We start from the raw sequence: 14,098 nt of genomic DNA, 5'->3' as shown, positions 1-14,098 counted from the left end.
ACACAGAAGGATTTCCTGACTGTTGTGGCGATGTGGTTATTGAAGGTGAGGCCACTGTCTACCTGTGTCCCTAAGTCTCTCATCACACTTTTGGTGTTTAGTGTACTGCCACCTATGTGATAATTCATGGGTACATGTTTTTTCCCAAAGAGGATAACTATACATTTCTTGGCATTGAGCTTGAGCCCATGGCTCTGGCAACAAGCATCTGTTTCTGTAAGGCCCTTTTGTAGAGAATCCACATAATTTGGGGATTCAATAATGGCTCCCAGTTTGCAGTGATCTGTGAACTTTGTTAGCCAGAGTCCCTTAGTGTTGGCCTGTACTTCAGAGAAGTAGATGCCAAACAAGAGAGGTCCCAGGACTGAACCCCGAGGTACTCCACTTGTCACTTGTCTGGAGATGGATTTGGTGTCAGCTACTTTTACAGTGTGGGTTCTGTCAGTAAGCCAGTTGGCAACCCATCGAGTGACATAGGGATTAATGGCCAGCTTAGTAAGTTTATCTATGATTCCAGAGTGGAGGATGGTGTCAACGGCCTTGGTGAGGTCCAGATAGGCTGTGTGGACTGCCTTACCCTTGTCTATGGCTCTGGAGACTGATTCGAAGAAGTCAATAAGGTTCAGAAGACAAGATCGGCCCTTCACGAACCCAAGCTGGGTGGTGTCCAGTTTTTTAAGGTTGCCAATGTCTTTGTTTATAAGTTCCATGATAATACATTCCATGGTCTTGCAGATCAGGCTCGTCAGACTGATGGGCCGGTAGTTCCCGGGATCCAAGGTGGATCCCCCCTTGTGGAGTGGGATAACTGTAGCTGTGCGTCACTCAGTGGGCACAAAGCCTGAGGTGAGGGTATGATTAAACATGACACTTAGGTGAGGTGCCAGTTCATTTTGTAGTTCATGTAGTACACAGCCCAGGATGTCATCTGGTCCCATGGATGCTGTATTCTTAGCTTCGGAGAGTGCGTTTTTTACCTGTGTAGCCGTTATTACCGGAATTTGGAAATCTTCCAGTATTGAGATGGGCCATTTAGGAGGTCAGAGGGGGGTGAAGTTGGCACTGAATCGATTTGCCAGGATATTTGCAATATCCTTGGGATGAGTATATTTAATGCCATTCTGTTGTAGCTCAGAGCAGATCTGAGCTTTGGCATTTAGATTCTTGACATAATTATAGAATGCCTTGTGGTTGTCTTTGGAATCTTTGGAAATTTTATTTTTATAACTAGCTTTAGAGGATTTTATGAGGGATCTCAGCTTCTTACTGAGGCTGGTAAGGGAGTGTTTTGCATCCTGGGTTTTCCTCTTTTCTGCAACAGTTTTTTTCATTTTGTTGTAAAGTTTGTTTATGGCAGGGGACCACCAGATTGGCTTCGTTTTTTTGGAGGACAGCATCTTGGTTCTATTTGGGGTGGCACGATTAATGCATGAGTGGAAGTGCTCGTACAGTGCCTTAGTGTAAGACTCAGCAGTCGAACTTTCAGTTCCCATCTGCATGGGTGTCATGAAGTTTGTAACTTCTGACTTGAGTAGCATGAAGTTAGCCTTGGAGAAGTTTTATATGGAGGTTTCCTTACTGGGGGGTGGGATGTGGATGTTAAGGGTGATTAGCTTATGGTCTGACCTGACCAACGAAGGGGTGACTATAGGTGTGGAGCATCAATTTCCCATGCTGGTAATGACCAGGTCTAGGATATTGGAGCCCCTGGTGGGACTATGGATTAGTTGATGATACTTTCCATGGCCTTGCAGACCAGGCTCATCAGGCTAATAGATCGATAGTTCCTGAGATCAGTGGTGGCTCCCCCTTTGTGGAGTGGTATAACTGTTGCTGTGTGCCATTCAGTGGGCACAAAGCTTGACGCGAGGCTATTATTGAACATGGTGCTTAAGTGGGGAGCCAGTTCGTTCTGAAGTTCGTGTAAAATGCAGCCTGGAATGTTGTTCGGTCCCATGGATGCTGGGTTTTGGCTTTAGAGAGTGCATCTTTTACCTGTGTAGTTATGATTACAGGGACTCTGCATTTTTCCTGTATAGATATGGGCCCTTTAGAGGTCGGGGGGGGGGTAAAGTTAGCACTGAACCTATCTGCCAGTATGTTGGCAATATCAGTTGGTTCTGTAATTTTCATGCCATTGTGCTGTAACTCAGAGCAGATCTGGGTGTTGCCATTAAGATTCTTGACATAGCTATAGAATGTGGTTGTCCTTAAAATTAGTGGCAGTTTGTTTTCGTAGCTAGCTTTGGAGGATCTTATAAGGGATCTCAGCTTCTTACTAAGGCTAACCAGGGAGCTCCTCCACTCATGGGATTTTACTCTCTTTTGCAACAGTTTCTTCCTTCTGTTGTACAGTTTGTTTATGGCAGGGGACCACCAGATTGGCTTTCTTTTTTTGGAGGATAGCGTCTTGGTTCTGTTTGGGATAGCACAATGCATGCATTCGTGTAAGTGCTTATAGAGTGCATTTGTGTAGGATTCAACAGTTGTAATGTCATTCTCCATCTGCATGGGTGTCATGAAGTTCATCACTTCTGTCTTAAGAAGCATGAAGTTGGTTTTGGAGAAATTTTTTACCATGGTTTCCTTAATGGGGGATGGGGACTGGATGTGGATATCAAGGGTGATTAGCTTATGGTCGGATCGGGCCAACAAGGAGTTGACTTCAGGTGTGGAACACCGGTCACTCATGTTGGTAATGACTAGGTCTACGATATTGTTGCCCCCGTTGGGGGTGTGGATAAGTTGATCCAAAGCATTGGAGTTTATGAATTCCAGAAAGTGTTGAGCTAAGGAGTTGGTACATGAGTAGTTTTCCCAGTTAATGGTGGGGTAGTTGAAGTCGCCCATTATTAGGGTGTTTGGTTGAACCCTAATATTTTCCAGTACATCAAGAAAAGAGGAGTGGGAATCCTGGGGCATGTTGGGGGATCTGTAGCAAGCTACAGTTTGGATTGCAGTTTTGCCCAGAGTTAGTTGCACTTGGATAACCTCAGATGCATTGTGCTGAGCAACTAGCCTGGATGTGTGGATATCCTTCATGAATATGGACACACCTCTGCCTTTGGTGTTTCGGTCCAGTTTACATGGCCGTAAAGTGTGGTATGAGTTATATTCTGGTAGTGCAGAGGTGCTCTCTGGAGCCTTGAACCAGGTCTCAGTCACTGCACAGATATCGATGTTCTCCATTTTAAGGAGTGCCTCGAGTGAGTGCATTTTGAGATTTAGACTTCTAGCATTGAGTAGCATTACCCTCAGTTTTTGCTTGCCTGTTACTGTTACAGTGGTGAATTTGTCATTTGAACCTTGCCTAAAAAAGGCACTATAGGGGTGGCAAGAGCCTTAGCTAGTATCCAGAATCCCAGGGGCGACAGGTGCAAGCCATCTGTGGCAAAGCATCGTGGTTTGTCGACCATGTCATCCCAAGAAGACAGATACTGGATCCCCTAAGAATGACACAAGAAGCTTAGCCAATTGTTGAAGACAATCATTTTGATCTTGTACTGCGGTATCATTCTGGGCGAGGGCTAGGGTCATAACTGCCTGGGCTACAAGATCGGAGAGCTCTTCCATGTCTCTTTTCATATAGTCCAGGTAGGTACATCTCAGTTCATTTACACCAACAAGGACAATGACAGAGTCATATTTATACTTGTTGTGGTGTAACCTGAGTGCGTGGGTTATGTGGCAGATCCTGGCACCCGACAGACAGCTGACAGTAACATTTTCCTTGTTTAGCCTGGTGAGTGGGACATCAGTGTGCCTGACTATAGAGTCATCTATGACTAGTGTGCTGGGTACGTTGTTTTGCCTTATTGGCTGTGGTTGAGTGGCACACTGAGTCTGTGGGATGGAGGTTGCTTGCGTTTCTGCTTTGGAGGTCTCTGTTGCTTAGACAGATTATTATTGAGTGCCTCTGCGAATGTTTTTGTGTTACTATGTGTGGATTTTGGTGGTGTAGATTTAGTGAGACTATGTGATGAGTGTGGTGTGGTGCAAATGTTTACCTTCTCCTCTTGACTGTCAAGTTCAGTCTTGGTTGGAGAGAGCTTTACCTCCAGGTTGGCTAGAGCAGTACATCTCTCACAGGTTGTAGTGTTGGGTAGTAGGAGGAGAGGGTTTTCTGTGTACATGAGGCAATATCTACATTGCCTCAAGATGCCCAGACTCATCAGATAGACAGGAGAGAACGTTGGGAGCTGACCCTTGGACATGTCTGAATAAAAAAACTATTTTCCTCTAGATAAGTGAGGGAAAGTGAGTACAAGTGCTGTTTTTCTCTAAGCAAGTGAGAAAAGTAAGTACAAAAACTTTTTTCCTCTAGGTAATGAGGAAGGTTGAGTGCTATAGTAATTAGTAGCTTATTTAGTGCTTACAAGTTCTGAACAAGTGCTGAGCATGAATAAGCAAATTTAAGTGCTAAAACTAAGAATCTGTATCTGCACTAGACGAGTTACAGGACAGAAACAAGTGGAAAAGCAGGCATTCAAATCAGAAGTTGAGAGAGACGGAAAATATTGCAAAAATGGCTAATAACTACAATTTCTGGGCCAGAACCACTCCTTATGTGGTAGACAGGTTACCTAGTGCTTACCACTCCCACTGATAATCTAGAAGGCTACCCTCCAACACAGAAAGGCTTGGGGGGCTCAGAAGCTTACATACAGTCCTGGATACAGCAAATATGTATCTGGAACACTAGTTACAGAAAATGTAGGAAACAGGCTTACAGTTTTTTTTTTTTTTTTTTTTACAGAAAAGTAGCTAAAACAGCAGTAAAAACAATTCACATGCAGTGCAAGCTAACACACTTGAGTATGTAGCAATATTAGACCAAACACAGTTTAAAAAATGCAATTAAATTAAAATGGACTAAAAGCAAGTGCAGAAATAGTTTATTAGGTAGAATGTGGTAAAGAGATGGGATTGGGGGAGTCTCCCAGATCAAATCTACAGTAGGGTGGGCAACTGCAAAAGCTACCAAATTTAAACTGCAAGCCAGAAATAGCGAGGGTGGGTGGGACAAAACAGTTTCAGCAGAGATCTAAGCAATAATTAACAGTACAAACTCTAAAACCAAAAAAATATACTCAGCGCTGTATATTTTCAGATAGATTGAGAAGCAGTCTCTCAGAACACAGGTTCCAGCAATGAAATGCAGGCTGTTACTAACAGGTCTAATCGTATGCAAGTGATCCTTGAGTTAGATAACACACAAGCTGTGAAAACCAGTTATACCAACTGAAGACACAGAAGAAAATAGGGGGAGATGGGATAAACAGCTTCAGCAGAGATCTAAGCAACAATTAACAGTACAAACTCTAAAACCAAAAAAATATACTCACCTCTGTATATTTGCAGATAGATTGAGAAGCAGTTTCTCAGAACACAGGTTCCAGCAATGAAATGCAGGCTGTTACCTTGGGGACAACTGGTAATGTGGGTATGGCTCTTCTATTACCCTCTGCACTGCAAGCCTAGTAAGCACCTGTTAAAACTGATTGTCATGTTTATAAGTGGTTCCTCTATACTATTGGCTGGCATGTCACAGTATGATATTATACTTTGATGACTGCCTGTCAGTGCTGGATAGGTTCTGGCTTTTCTGTGACACTGACATGGTCCGAGAAAAGAAATGGGACACTAAAATGGACTGAGTTTCTTTAAAGAGGTTGTGAATTATTTTAGTCTGGTGAGATTGATTATGTGTATTATGAGAATTGTGCTGATTTTTCTTTGTTGCTGTTGTTTTTATTTCATTCCAAATATATGCATTTAGGGCAATGAGCAAATGTACTGTAATTGCAAATGTGGAATTGATAAATTTATCTATTTATTTATTTTATTTGACATTTGTTGACCAGGTTAGTCCGAATGAGCTGAAGCCCTTTTTCATTGGAGGCCCGAGAAAAAAAGCTCCATAAATAAATAAACCAAGTACATCGTGAACAATATAACATGAATACTCAAAAGTAATAAAAGAAAAATCATATATAATACATGGTAACATCTTAAAGTATTTACAATCAACATTATAAATGTTCTCCAGTACAATATTTAAAGAGAGTGACACCTAAGTTCAGTTAACAGCTGCTTTGCTTGTAGAGTATTAATGCAGTTAGGGCCTAGTTATGTCAAGGCTGATACACAGTAAGGGGGGTAGAAAGGAGAAGGAAAGGGTTAGGGGAGAAAGAGGTGAATGGAGGGGGGGAGTTGGTCAAGGAGGGTGGTTACAGTGACAGATCTACGTTTTGTTTAGGTAGCTTTTGGTAGCTGTTTTGAAATGATGTCGATGACTGATGTTTTGAATGTCCAGTGGAAGTTTATTCCAAGCTTGGGCCAGGGAGTAGCTATACAGGTTTTGATCTATTTTGGTTTTAGGCTTGTAGACAGTGAGAAGGTTTTGATCAACACTAAAGAGAGATCTTGGTGGTGAGTAGGGAGAAAAGAGTACGGAATGCTGGGACAGAAGTGAAGATACAGTGTATCATCTGAAGCTGAGAGAGGAGTAGGTTGTGATGAAGCTCTAGCCAGTTTAACATTTTAAGAGCTAGGCAGTAGTGTGAGTAGTAGGCATGGTCTGCAGCGAATTTAGCTACTTTGTTGTAGGTGGATTCTAATTTTGATAGGAGGTTGGTTTGAAGGTTAATGAGGATTTGTGAGCCAAAGAGTAGGCAGGGGAGAAGGTAGGCATGGGATAGTGCAAATTTGGCCTCATTGGATAAGAATTTCTTATTCCAGTAAAGGGGTCCCTGTTTTTGGTGTTTTTTTAATATCGTTTGAAGGTTCATAGGTTCATAGGTTGGTACTAGGCTATCTGCCTGAGGGCATTTATAAGGCTAGCCAGAATGTGTTGGCTTTCACCACCCTTTTAGATTAGTTTCCTGTGCCTCTGTCCAGCAGGGCCACTGAATTGATCCCCGGTATAAATTTTCGGTTTCCCATCCACTCGTCAAGATTTCTCTTGAAGAGGGTCAGTGAAGTGCTCTGCCTAATATAGATTGGAATCTTGTTCCAGAGCAAGGGATGTCTCTCTAGCATGTCCTATTTATTGTTGGGGTGAGGTTTAGATCCATAGAGCATTTAAAATGTGCAGGTCAGACTTCAGTTGGTCATCAATGATTACCGCAAGTAGTTTGGTCTGTGATTTCACATTGATAGGGGTGTTGTTGTGAGATATATGATGGAGAAGGAAGATTTAAGATTACTCATATTTGTAGGGATAAATAGGAGGAGGTTTGTCTTTTTTGGCTTTAGTATAAGCTGATTCCTGATGGGCCAGTTTTCAATATACAGGAAGGATGCCTGGGTACTAGAGTGTATATCCGTGAGGGTATCTGCTATGATATTAACAGTGGAGTCATCTGCATATTGAACAAGTGATGACTGTTGGCATGATTTATACATTTGTTTGGTGAAGATATTAAATAACAGTGGACCAAGGACTGATCCTTGTGGGACACCCATCTTAACTGGTAGTGCAGGAGAGACTGCGGTAAGCACTTTGACAGACTGTAGTCTATTGTTAAGGTAACTAGTAAACCAGGAGATTGTGGAGGTGAACAGTTTGAGTTCAGTGAGTTTGTGTAAGAGGAGGGAGTGGGAGAGTGTCAAAAGCCTTGAAGAGATCAGGAAACAGACAAGAGACTACCATATTACCCTGAAAATAAGACCGGGTTTTATACTTTTTCCCTGCCGAAATATGCATTAGGGATGCCTTATTTACCTCCCCCCTGTACAACAATCTACATTTATTCATTTATTCATATACAAAAATCGACATTTATTCATGTACACAAATCAACATTTATTCATGTGCAAATATCGACATTTATTCATGTACACAAATTGACATTTATTTGGTACTTTTCCATTACTGGGCAAGAGTTCTAGGTAACACTTTAACAGTTGTGTGAGAATTCTACATTAACAGTGCAACAAACATTTCAACTTCAGAATATCTACACCTTGGCTTTCACAGTGCAATATTTCATGCTTAACAGAAAGTGCAGAAAAATCTCAATACATGTGTATTGGAGAGGGGAATAAAACAGGTGAATAACTGCCACTTTTTGAGTGGTGATTTCTTTATACCTTACCCAAACCGTAAGAGAAGAATGATGGAAAGTCATAAAAATGAAGTCTGGGAACTAGTGGTCTTACTTTGTAATTACCCCCTTCATAATGAAACGTTACCTTAATACAATAAAGTACAAAAAAACTGACATGACCTTTCTGGCAGCTGAAAGCAGAAGCATTCCATTCTGTTGCCCTGATAACGGAAAAGTTATTCACATACAGTCATGTCATCTTCTTCTGGAACATTGTCATAAGTCTCCAAACCCCGAATTCCAACCTGAATTTCTTGCGACTCCATTTCCTGTAGAACCATTGGCCCCAATTTCTCATGCCTAGCAATAGAGCTCTCCTTAAATGAGCACTGCCTGTCCATGTAGCCTGCTTGTAGTGCATTGGCAACACAGCTGTCAGTGATTTTATCCCATGAATTCTTCACCCAAGTCATGACCTTGTGCAGGCTAGGCTTCACAAAGTTTCCATGCTGATTTCTCTCCATTCTATTTTCAATGTAGTCATTGAGTTCCATGCGCAAATGGTCCTTGAGTGGCTTGTTTATTGCAACATCAAGATTCTGGAGATAGGCAGTCATTCCTGCGGGAATCATTATTTGATCTATTCTTCTCTGTGCAAGGAAGTTCTTCATGTCTTTAGCACAGTGAGTGCTGGCTGAATCCCAGACTAGCAGACCTCTTTCACCACCTCACAAAACAAGTGGCAGCATTACACCGACCCACTTCCTTATAACTGCTTGTGTGCACCAGGCTTTTCTGTTTCAAGAATGTAAATGCCTGAAACATTTTCAATCTTATCTTTCTTGCCCTTACTAATGATTAGAAGTGGGGTTTTCTTTCCATCTAGAAGAATTGCCAAAATACAGGCAACTTGCACTTTCATAACCAGTGGAGGGAATGTAGATTGATGAGACACCACTCTGATCAGTTGTTGTTTGAGATCCTTGGCCCATAAACACTGCAGTTTCATCCATAGCAATCATGCTGGAGAGTTGGTATTAAGAAAAGTTGATGCCGTCAGAAAAGGACTTGAATGCAAGTGCACGTTTAATAACTTCAGTATCTTCCAGCTTGAACAGTGTTGTTGATCTTCTTAGAGACAGTTCATATTGCTGAAGGAAGCCATCCAGCCAATGTTGTGATGCTTTAAATTCTTCTGGGGATATTTCTAACTGTGGTGCCATTGCAAGTGCAAATGCTTGAATATCAGCCCTGTGCACATCCAAAGCCTTTGCTCTCCTGTTAGCAATCCATTCACAGATGATGTCATCCAGCTCAGGAAATAATGGTTGCCGACCTGATCCACACTTGCACTTCTTAGCATTTCCCTCATCAGCCTGTTGACTGAGGTTATCGTACGCTGCTCACCATTTTTCGACCATTTGGAGATCCAGCTTCTGCAGGTTCGATTCTTGGCTGGAGGGCCTTCTGTGTGGAGTCTGCATGTCCTCCCTGTGGTCAAGTGACATTTAAAGACATGCAGGTAGGTGCATTCATGAATGGGTGTGCCTTCATTGAAGGTTGGGCATCAGGCTGACACCTCGGCACCATAAAAATCCACTGCGAATCATTAGCAGACTGGAGTTCTGCTGTAGCGACCCATAACTGGGAAAAGCCAAAAGACATTAGTTTTTTTAGTTTGTACTTTGACCAATCAAAGTACGCTTGCCAATGTTTATAGGCCAATGATCTTAACCATCAAGTGTGAGTGAGGATTATGGTTACAGTAAGAACTGTGGAGGACTCCCGGGGAAAGAATCTTACGCCTTTCTGCAAAGAGAAGAAGTTGGGTGCCCGGATGGTCCAAAAAATGGTGAGCAGAGTATGATAACCTCAGTCAATAGGTGTCAATAAGATTTATTATTTTATAATTCAACATGTCCGTCGTGTGTTGTTGACGATCTTAACTGGGGCTTATTTTTGGGGTAGGGCTTATATCATGACCACTCTGGAAAACCATAATGGGTCTTATTCTCTGGTTAGGTCTTATTGACAGAGAAATACAGTAGTTTGTTTTAATCTCTAGCTTGTGATACAGTGTTAGTGAAGGAAATTAGGGCAAGGGAGGTGCTATGTTTAGGGCAAAAGCCATGTTGAGTAGGGTAAATAGGTTCTCTTGTGAGAGGTACTGAAGGATGATGTAGTATAGCCTGTTTTGAAACAAATGCTAATAGCCGCTGGCATCTATACACTAACTATTACTACAGAGCATGCATATGCATGAGTAAAGTCTGTCCTGTTTGTGCTTAGCAGACAATTTGTTTTATAAGACAGGCATTTGTTTTTCATCTTTAGTGTTAATTTGTGTTGTAATTAGTTTTACCTGCTCTTCTACACTACCTCATTGAAATTAAGTGAAGCTGTTAGCGTGTATCAATTTTTGTAAGTTCTCAGAACTATATGACTGTGTTGTTTTTCTTCAGTACTACTTTTTTCACTTGACCATCAGTTAGAATGTCCATAAGATAGCAAGAAAGCAAAAGCAAAAATAATTTGACACATAAATAATGTTTAGATTCAAAAAAAGAGAATATCATGACTCTACCAGATATGGAAATATAAGAAAGTGGCATCCTTATTTTAACATAACTTTCTGAAAAAATTAAAAATTGCAAGTGTCCTTATATTAAAAATTTACTGTATTCCATTTGACCATTACACAGAACTACAGTGCTGCAACTAAAATGGTATATTGTCATATGAAACAACAAGAAAAAAAATTAAAATGCTGCTACATTATGTCTAATGCTAACTTGAAACGTATCTTTTGTATTGTTCAAAGATACAGGAACTGGCCTTTAAGATGTAATATAACTTAAGAAATGTTTGAATTTTGTTGTCTGAAACAGTTCAACTCCAATTGTGTCAGATGTTAATACAGCAATAACCATAGACATGAGTGTGGTATATTGAAAAATTACCCACAGAAGCCAACCATGGGTACATTTTTAATAAACGACAACACAGAGTCGGTTATTGCTATTATACAATAATATTATTTAAGAAAAAAATGAATTGCTTTTCTTAAATAATATCTTTGTATAATAAAGCTGTGGTGTTCTTCTGCATTGTTTTCTAATTGTGTTCTTTGATGATGTAATGTGCATGCATATGGGGCTTGCTTTCCTAGACTTACGCAGTACATCACTGGTTTAGCAAACAAGCAATGGAGAAAGGGCGATTTCCACTGCTATTTAAAGAAAAAAAAAGTTCAACTTCCCGACAGATTAGAGGTACGATGCAGGCAGAAAAATACAAGAAAAATCAGGTATGTTTTAGTTTGTAGTATGTACCTGATTTTTCTTTTATCTTCTGTGGTCTCATATGTACCTCTCAATCTTTTATTTAAAAAAAGGTGTATATGTGTGCATTGTCTGAAGGAAAGAAAGACTGAAAATTAAATGTCTGTCATTATTTAGTGACTTTGTTCCTCAGTGATTTGTCAGAAAAAAAGAAATTTTATGAGGAACAAAGTCAATAAATAATGACACACATTTCAGTTTCAGAGTCTCTTTCATTCAGACTAATGCTTGTCTACCACATAATAATAGAAAAAAAAGTCTGGCCACTCAATGATACTTTAGTGGCTGCACTTTTATCGTTGGTATATTCTCGATTTACAACGGGCACACTGATTGGGCTGACCAATTAGCATGCTCCTTTTTGAATGTTAATGGCCAGTCATTGTATAATATAGATTCAATATGCCCTCCAAAGTAGTTAAAAGAAATTACAGTAGTCAGTTACTTCTAAGTCCTGATTGGTGGAAACCTGATCTTGTTTAGCACATGTGCTCTTGCTATCACAGCTTCATCTCTCAGTGTTTTTCTTATTTTGCCACAAGGCTGAGAAAACAATATGGACATTTGTAACACGTCACATATGTTAGAAAATGTTATATCTCTCTGCTAGATGTTTAAGTTGCTTATAACTGTGATTCACAATCATTTTTGGTGGCACCTCAGAAGTATTGACAGGAGATAATATTTAAAAATTGTGCAGTCCAGGTATGGAGCAAAGATGGCACTGAAATGACAAAATAAATTTCCTGGTGAAAAAAGTTGAATGAACTGCAGTACTGGATTGTACAGTGGTATGCAATGCATTATAGCAAGTGCAGTCTGGCATCTATTCTTTGAAGAGAAGGTGACCATGATGATTATAGGGAATGGAAGATCTGTGCTATAAATATGATGAAATGCTTCAGGTATTGAAATCCTATACTTATGATGGGAGAAAGGGAGTGTGACTTGGTCTAAAAAAATCGTCAGTGGACTAATGGAAAGTCACCTTAAAGGTTAACAACAGTTGTGGTATAAAGTGACATAATATGTCGTTTAAATGGATATTAAGGGGGATTTTAGAAAATTCTGCTCTACTGAAACAATAATAGAAGGGTAGAATAAAATACCTTCTGACATAAATAACAGATAATCAAGCACTTTAAGCAAACTTTAGAATATGTGGAGACTAGTCATTAAAGAGATTAAATATTTTTCTTGATTATTTGTATTGTTCATTACAACAAAATTGTATTTGTGCAGTATTTCATATTTCTAAGTTTAGTTCATGATAGATGCAGCGTTCTCAACTATTTCTGCCTTTCATGAACCTAAAAAGGCTTTTTACACTGTCTTGCAAAGTAGGAGTATAGATATTTTGATGAAATCTACCTGTTGTTTTAGAAAATCCACTGAGTTGTAAGATTATCTAATTGGAAGTCTCAGCAGTTTAAAAATACTACTTGAAATTTATAGGTACGTGTAGTGTCCCACAGAGCTCAACTATGCAGTTACAGACATCCCGCCAAGAAGCCAGCAGCCACAGGAACTCAGAACTGCAGGGAGTGCAAATTTCATTTAGCAAGTTAGTTTTGAAGCTCTAGAACTTATTTATACTGAGCTCTGAATCTGGATAGCCAGGTGAGGACTTATAAAATAAATAATTAAATAAAAACACATTGCAAGAAAGATAGCAAGCTACACATAGTTTCTCACTGTGCTTCCTAGAAGCTCACATTTAATTTTGTCCTATATGGCTATTGTTAAGCTGATAAAGGCACATTTTAATTGTTTTCTGGACATGATTTCTATCCCAATGGAAAGCTGTGTGGATATATGTGTGTCACCCTGCACTCAGCAGGTTATTACAAATTTCAAGATCACTTGAATTAATATATAAAATGCATTCATTTATAAAGTCAGGAGAAATCAAAACACATATTATTAGGGGGTGAAATCAAGAAAGAACAAAACAGTTAATGTACAGTTAATGATGACAAGAATAAGATAGATTGCGTGGGATGAAGGCACATGTTAGTGATGGCAGTTTTGCTATAATGCACAGTCAGAATATTCTGTAAAGTAATGCAGCCATCTCTGGTGCTGTTGGTGAGAACCCTTTGTTTATCATAATAGGGGTGACAAATTAAATAGTTTATTAGAAATAAATGAGGCATGTAGAGTGAAAGACAGGTTTCACAAAAAAGATGGGCAAGTATGCTTTTTAGGCAGTTAGAAGTTCATGGGTCTAAAGAACATTTTTATTGCAGCAGTATGAATGTCATTTATGAAGTTGTATGAAGTACCTGTAATGATTTTATGTTGTCAAAACGAGCAAGAAAGTTTCAAGATTATGCATATGCTATATGAAAAGCAATATATACTGCATTATACAAATATTCTACATTGTGTACAAATTAAAAAAAAGTGTTTCATATTATAGAGATCGTGAGTTACTTATCCTTTTCAAAGAGGAAGGGATGTTGAGCTATTGCTTTATAAGAAAAACATTTTTGGCAGCTAACATCCTCCCTGGCTTGAATGAATTTATTAGTGTAGTGCTCGAATTTAAGACATCGAGATAAAAGTAATAACATTTTTACACATAAAAGAAGTGAGTAGTCTGTAGAATATTGGTTATCATGTTTTTTTAAAAAATAAACACTCGTGTTCAATATCCAGACATGAGATGGATTTTGTTTTTTTAGACGTATTTGGGGCTTGCTG

This window comes from Protopterus annectens, chromosome 10.part0, assembly GCF_019279795.1.
Source record: "Protopterus annectens isolate FY-2018-M chromosome 10.part0, PAN1.0, whole genome shotgun sequence".
NCBI lineage: Eukaryota > Metazoa > Chordata > Ceratodontiformes > Protopteridae > Protopterus > Protopterus annectens.
Note: the sequence above shows the minus strand (reverse complement) of the source record.